Consider the following 7,159-nt stretch of genomic DNA (forward strand, 5'->3'; position numbering starts at 1 on the left):
ATACTCCTGACATAAGTCTAATATTGGGCTTGCTACTCCTAGGCCTTGACCATCTCTTCAGCTAGTTGAAACTGCTGAAGCTCAAAGAGGGCAATCCTTTGCTCTGTTTGCTTTAAGGAGTGCAACATTTGCTATTCGAAGGAGCTGCGAGTTGCTAAGGGTGCTGCTGTGGAAAAATGTACAGTAATAGAAGTGGTAGCTTGACTATTCTGAGTTGATTTTGCAGCATCAATTCCTTTGACATTGGCAAAAATGGCTGGAGACAGTCCACCCTTATCAGGGGTGACATACTCATCAGCATTGAGAGGGACTCTAGCAATGCGACACAAAGCAATAATGAGGGATGGGAAGTTTAGGCTGCCAGCATTTTTCTCGGCACATTAGTGCGCCTGCTAAAAATGATCCAACCAATATTCATTCTTCTAAGGAGATAATGTTAATAGTTCAGAAAAATAAAATGTGCAAAGCAATCTTTGTGGCAAAGAGGAGGGAAACATAAGAGGATTTCTCGGGGAAAAATGTTTGACGTGACTTAGCCCTAAAATAACAGTTTTTGTTTTTCCTTCTTGGGCTACCCAAGTAATAGAATAAGCCCAGCTATCCAAATCTCTCGCTTGGACTTTTTGTTCAGTCAACCTATGTTACCTCACACCTCGACATTCATTCACCCAGTTTGTCGTGACATAATTTCCTTCTGAGATGCTGTAACAAAGTCCTTTTAGTATCATAATTGATAATCCCACCCTTTTATTCTATCTTCAGAAATCTAATAAAACTACTCATTAATCAAAGGTAAAAATAGAAATGAAACAACATTAAAAAATTAATGATAACATATAATAAAAAAATGAAAGTAAAGTAATTAAAGAAAGGAAAAATAAAAGCAAAACTACTAACTCAAACATCTTAGAGGTCAATGGATTGCTTGTTATGATCCACATGAGCACCCTTGTAGTGGTTCAAGTGTTGTCCATTAACTTTGAATGTGACCCCCGTTTTCAAGTCTTTAATACTAACAAATCCATGCGAGTATACTTGTGTTACTTCAAAGGGACTTGACCAGCTAGATTTTAATTTACCAAGGAACAATTTGAACCTAGAGTTAACAACAACACATGTTGCCCTAGTTAAAATTGCCTTAGCATAATTCTATTATCATGCCAATGTTTGGTTTTCTCCTTGTACAGTTTAGCATTTTCGTATGCTTGTGTCCTAAATTCTTCCATTTCATTCAATTCTAACAACCTTTTGTGGCTAGCAGCGACCCAATCCATGTTTAACTTTTTAATACCCGAAAATGCTTTGTGCTCGAGTTTAACAGGTAGGTTACAATCCTTTCTATAAACAAGCTTAAATGGTGACATCCCTAACAGTGTTTTAAATGTAGTACGATAGACTTGCAAAGCTTCATCCATTCTGGAGGACCAATCCCCATGAGTTGGGTTCACCATTTTTTCTAGAAATTTTTTAATTTCTTTATTAGAAATCTCAGCTTATCCATTTATTTGGGGATGATATGACGTGGAAATATTATGTTTCACACCATACTGATGCAAGGCATTAGCCACTAGCTTGCAATCAAAATGAGATCCTTAATCACTAATAATGGTTCTAGCCGTGCCAAATCTTGTGAAATTGTTCTTGTGCAAGAACTTCATTACCGACTTTGCATCATTAGTAGGAAGCACAATAACTTCCAGTACCAACAATATGTATAAGTTTCTCACTAATGGTGGAAATGGACCCATAAATTCTATTCCCCATACATCAAGCAACCCAATCTTCAGAATATTTAGTAGCAGCATTTTGTGTCTCCTTGATAGATTTCCTATCCTCTGACAAAGGTCACACGACTAATAATATTCATAAGCATCCTTAAATAAACTCGGCCAGTAAAACCCAGACTGAAGTACTTTGGCAACAATTCTCATTCCTCGAAAGTGTCTTCTGTAAAGAGCTGAAGGACAATGCTGCAGAATGCTATGTATTTTGTCATCAGGGACACACTTCCTAATTATCTGATTAGTACAATGCTTAAATAGGAAGGGTTGAACCCAAATAATGCTTGGCATCATGAAGGAATTTTCATCTTCTTTGGCTGTTTAAATCAGGTGACATCACACCACTTACAAAAAAGTTAACTATATTGGCATACCAAGGTAACGCCATGGCAACAAACAACTATTCATCTGGAAAGTCTTCTTTGATAAGTTTGTCATTGCCATCTTCATTTCCAGATTCTAACCATGGCAAGTGATCATCCAATTGATTTTTAGTTCCCTTTCGATCTCTAATTTTCAAGTTGAACTCCTGCAACAAGAGTATCCACCTAATCAATCTTGGCCTGGCATCTTTCTTGCTCTCCAAGTACTTAATAGTAGAGTGATACATGTAGACTATGACCTTAGTACCAACTAGATAAAAGCAGAATTTATTCAATGCGAACATCACAACCAATAATTCCTTTTTTGTGGTGGTATAGTTAAACTACACATCCATCAGGGTTCTACTTGTATAATAGATTGTACGTAGTACTTTGTCTTTCCTTTGCCCCAACACTGCTCCCACAGCATAATCGTTGGCGTAACACATGAGTTTAAAAGGTAGTGTCCATTTTAGGGATATTACAATTAGTGCTACTACCAGTCGTTTCTTCGATTCCTCGAAAGCTACCAAGTAGTGTTCATTAAAATTGAAAGGTCTATTTTACTTTAGCAAGGTTCACAAGAGTTTAGATATGTTTGAGAAATCCTTAATGAATCTTCCATAAAATTCCCCATGACCTAAAAAACTTTTAACACCCTTGACACTAGTGGGAGGTGGCAAATTTTCTATTACTTCAGTTTTTGCTCTATCCACTTCAATCTCTCGCTGTGATATCCTATACCTTAGAACAATTCCTTCACGAACCATGAAATGGAATTTTTCCCAGTTCAAAACAAGATATGTTTCTCCACAACGACATAGAACCAAATCTAGATTTTTTAAACAATTCTCAAAATCATTGTCCAATAAAGAGAAATCGTCCATGAAGACTTCAAGGAAAATTTCCACCATATCCAAGAATATGGCCATCATACAACGCTGAAAGGTTACTGGGGCATTACATAACTCGAATAGGAACTATCTAAATGCAAAAGCTCCATATGGACACGTGAAAGTGGTCTTCTCTTGGTAATTAGGAGCTATGGCAATCTGATTATGCCCTGAATAACCATCCAAAAAAACATTAGAAAGCTTTCCCAGCTAATCTATCTAACATCTGATCAATAAATGGTAGGGGAAAATGGTCCTTCTTAGTTGTCTTGTTAAGCTTGCAATAGACCATGCATACTCTCCATCTCATGACAGTGCGAGTTCGAATGAGCTCATTGTTATCATTACTTACTACTGTGACACCTCTTTTCTTAGGTACACATTGTATAGGACTCACTCATGAGCTGTTTGAAATCGGGTAAATAATGCCAGCATCAAGCCACTTGATAATTTCCTTATTGATAACTTCTTTCATGATCAGATTCAGTCTTTGCTATTCAATATAATAGCTATGACAATCCTCTAACAAAATTTTATGAATGCAGAGAGCAGGGTTAGTTCCCTTTATACCAGCAAGGGTCCATCCTAACGCCTTCTTAGATCACCGAAGGAATTCTAACAACTTGACCTATTATTCTGGTAAAACATTGTTCTCTCCCAAATATGCATATTTTAAATCTTACGGTAAAGGTTTCAACTCCAGTATGAGAGGTTCCTCTATAAAAGGTTTAGGACGATTAAAAGAGTGATCTAATAAATCCAAAGATTCAAACTTCTTCCCTGGTCTATCCACAAACTGCATGGCTTCCATAATTTTACCAATGTCCTAAAAAATTAATGCGTCACTCCGCTCAAGTTAGTCTTTATCACTATCTGAATTGCTGTAGTAAAATTTTATAAGCTCTTCCTCTACCGCTATTTCTATCAACCTAATGGCATGGCATTCTTTATTGTTATTAACACATGTAATCTGCTGATCATTTACCCATATGGTCAGTTCATTTTTCTGCACATCAATTAAAGTTCTGCTAGTAGCAAGAAAAGTTCTTCCAAGAATAATTAGCACATCCTGGTTAACATAAGGAAATCTGTAAGAAAAATAAATTTATCTACTCTTACCATCATGTCTTCAATTTTACCTTTCAAATGTACGTACGATTGGTCAACAAGTTGCAATGTAACCTAACAGGTTTTGCTTTCCCAATTCCCAGTTTCCTGAAAATAGACATAGGCATTAGACTTACCCTCGCTCTTAAAGCACATAATGTCTTACCAACATAATGATATCTAATTGAACATGGGATAGTGAAACTCCCTGGGTCCTTCAACTTTGGAGGTAATTTACTCATCAACATTGCTGTGCACCTTTCAGCGAAAGCAATAGTCTCAAATTCTCTCAATCTGTGCTTCTTTGATAGTATATCTTTCATGAATTTCACATAATTGAGCATCTACTCCAAAACTTCTACTAGTGGTTTGTGGATATAGAGTTGTTTCAAAACATCCAAAAATCATTAGAATTGAACATCCTATTTATAATTATGGAATCACTGAAGAAAAGGTAGAGGTGGCCATCCAAATTGCTAATATTGTCCTTCCGGTTGCTGATATTATTTTCCTGTGGCATTTTTGTTGGCAACATGATCTGATTTTGCTGTAACATTTTTTCATTTACCGTTTTCAAGTGGAGTATGCTTTTCAGTTGATTTTGAATTCTTTCCATGGTTGAGTTTGGAGTTGTCCTCTTCTACAGTGATTTCTTGAACAACATCATCCAATTGTGTCCCACTTCTGATACTGATGGCTTTGCACTATTCCTTCTCTTGTGTTCTTTAATTCTCAGTATCACTTGGCAATGCTCCTTGTGGCTTCGAATTTAAAGCATTCGCTCTCTGTCCCAGTTAATTCTTGAGAGCTTTGAGGGACGCAACCTAGCTCTGAATTACAATATTATTATTGGCCATATATTCCTTTAGCAATGCTTTAATGGAGATAAAAGATGATGCTTGACTTTGTTGGGCATTTTTCCATGGCATAGGATGATTATAACCAGACGGTGCACTATTAGCATTATGTCTCACCACTTTGTTTAAATTCCTCGCATCTTGATTATTCCAACTAAAGTTTGAATGCTGCTTCCCCCCTGGATTGTAGCTGTTAGAATAGGGGTTATTATTTCGGTTAAAATTACCCATGTAGTATACACATGCTGGGTTTGATTGGCATTCATCAAACACATAGTCTTCACTATAATAACCACACGATAGTTTGGCTGATTCCATCTCCTGGTCTGCAGTGGGCCTTTTCATTGTTTTGATTATATTAGCAAAATAAGATACTTGGGTTGTCAATGAAGTGATTGCATCAAGCTCCATAGTACCAACAACTTTTTTACCCGTCCCAACTCCCGTGGTAGGATATTAATAATCGTTGTTGGAAAGTTTTTCCAAAATCTCATATGCTTCATTATAAGATTTATCCAACAATGTACCATTGTCAGAAGCATCAACTACCATCCTCGTATGTGCATTCAACCCATTATAAAATATCTCCATTGGCATCCAATTATGGAATCCATGCATCAGACATTTTCGAAGTAATTCTTTAAATCATTCCCAAGCTTCATATACCATTTCGTCCTTTGATTGTCGAAAAGATGTGATGTCATTTCTATGCTTGGCATTCATATTTTACAGATTATACCATAGCAAAAATCTCTGGCAAAGAACATTCTATGATGCCACCATTCTCGATGGCAAAGCATTTAACCTCAGTCTTGTACGATCTCTCATAAAGTATGGGAACAATTTAATCCGTAAAGCGTCTTCAAGAACACCTTATTTTCTAAACGAGTCACAAACTTTTAAAAAAAGTCTTAACTGTAGTCTTGGATCTTCAGTGGGTAATCCGCGAAACTGTCCTACTATTTTCAACATCTGAAACATTACCATTTTTAGCTCGAATTGTTGAGCTTGTATGTGTGGTCTGGCTATTCATAGATTCAAATCATCCAAAGTTGGAACAACATGTTCCCGAATTTGTCTATCTCGATCATTTATCACACGATGAATAGGAGGATTAATATCATGACCATTTGGATCATCATTGAGACCATGATCATTCTTGTTCCTAGCCATATTTTACAGCTCTTTTTGCCTCCTCTGCAAAGTTCTCTTGATCTCTAGGTCAAAAGGATACTCTTCATTAGTAGGAATGACTCTTCTCATAACTAACTACAAACGTATAGAAATTAAATACAACTAAGTTAAATAAAATGAATGGAACTAAATATAGTAACAAAACCAAATTTCTCCAAATTGTTGATCCTTGACAACGATGCTAAAAACTTGTACCGTGTGAAAGGATATGTGAATTGTGTAATTATACACATCGAATCAGGAAGATAGCTTCTGCTTATCCAACCCACATTCCAGTGATGTAGTGTCCTGTGGTGGCTAAGAGGTATTGCTTTCATCTTCCTCTTCCCATCTCTACTCAGTCCCTACCCTTTATTTTCTTGCCTAAGGATCTTTAGTTTTTTTTCTTTTTATTTTTTCTCCCCCATTAGGGTTTCCTCTTTGGATTTTATAATCGTTTTCCCTAGGATAAATCAAACAAAACATGATTTTCTTCCCTCTTTTTCAGGTAGATATATCTGGTACAAGTTAAAATGGGCCTAAGACCAATACGCTTTGAGTGCTGATTGGACATCTTCCTCGAATTGCCATGACATTCGTGTTGACAAATTGTCCAACCCGTTTCCCTGGCAAACCTTCACTCCTTTACTTCTCGTTCCTCATCCTGTACCTGCCAATCTACCTTGTAAACTCAAAATTATATAGGATTTTTCTACGAATTTTTACCACCTTTTAACTTAATAATTATATTAATTTTGAGTAATTGTGAATAAATAAAGTAGATTTTGTTGGAATTTTAATATTGGACATGAATTTATAAAGTATGCAAAATTATGCTTTATTACATGAATTTTGTGTATAAATTATATTATTTTCATGTCAATTATTTTAAGGTTAATTTTTGTTATGTAGTGGGTCCGTGGAATATGAGATTATCATAATGTTGCATGGACATGAACCCATCCACCTTACTTGGATGGCAAAAC

General features: G+C 36.1%; 1 non-coding gene across 1 annotated transcript; it reads left to right on the top strand.

Moving 5' to 3' along the window:
• The first annotated feature begins 5,607 nt into the window (after positions 1–5,607).
• Positions 5,608–5,714, top strand: LOC128032237 (small nucleolar RNA R71). Its single transcript, XR_008188365.1, has one exon. It is a non-coding gene; the product is annotated as a small nucleolar RNA R71 (small nucleolar RNA).
• Positions 5,715–7,159: the final 1,445 nt, after the last annotated feature.

This window comes from Gossypium raimondii, chromosome 8 (assembly GCF_025698545.1).
Source record: "Gossypium raimondii isolate GPD5lz chromosome 8, ASM2569854v1, whole genome shotgun sequence".
Lineage (NCBI taxonomy): Eukaryota > Viridiplantae > Streptophyta > Magnoliopsida > Malvales > Malvaceae > Gossypium > Gossypium raimondii.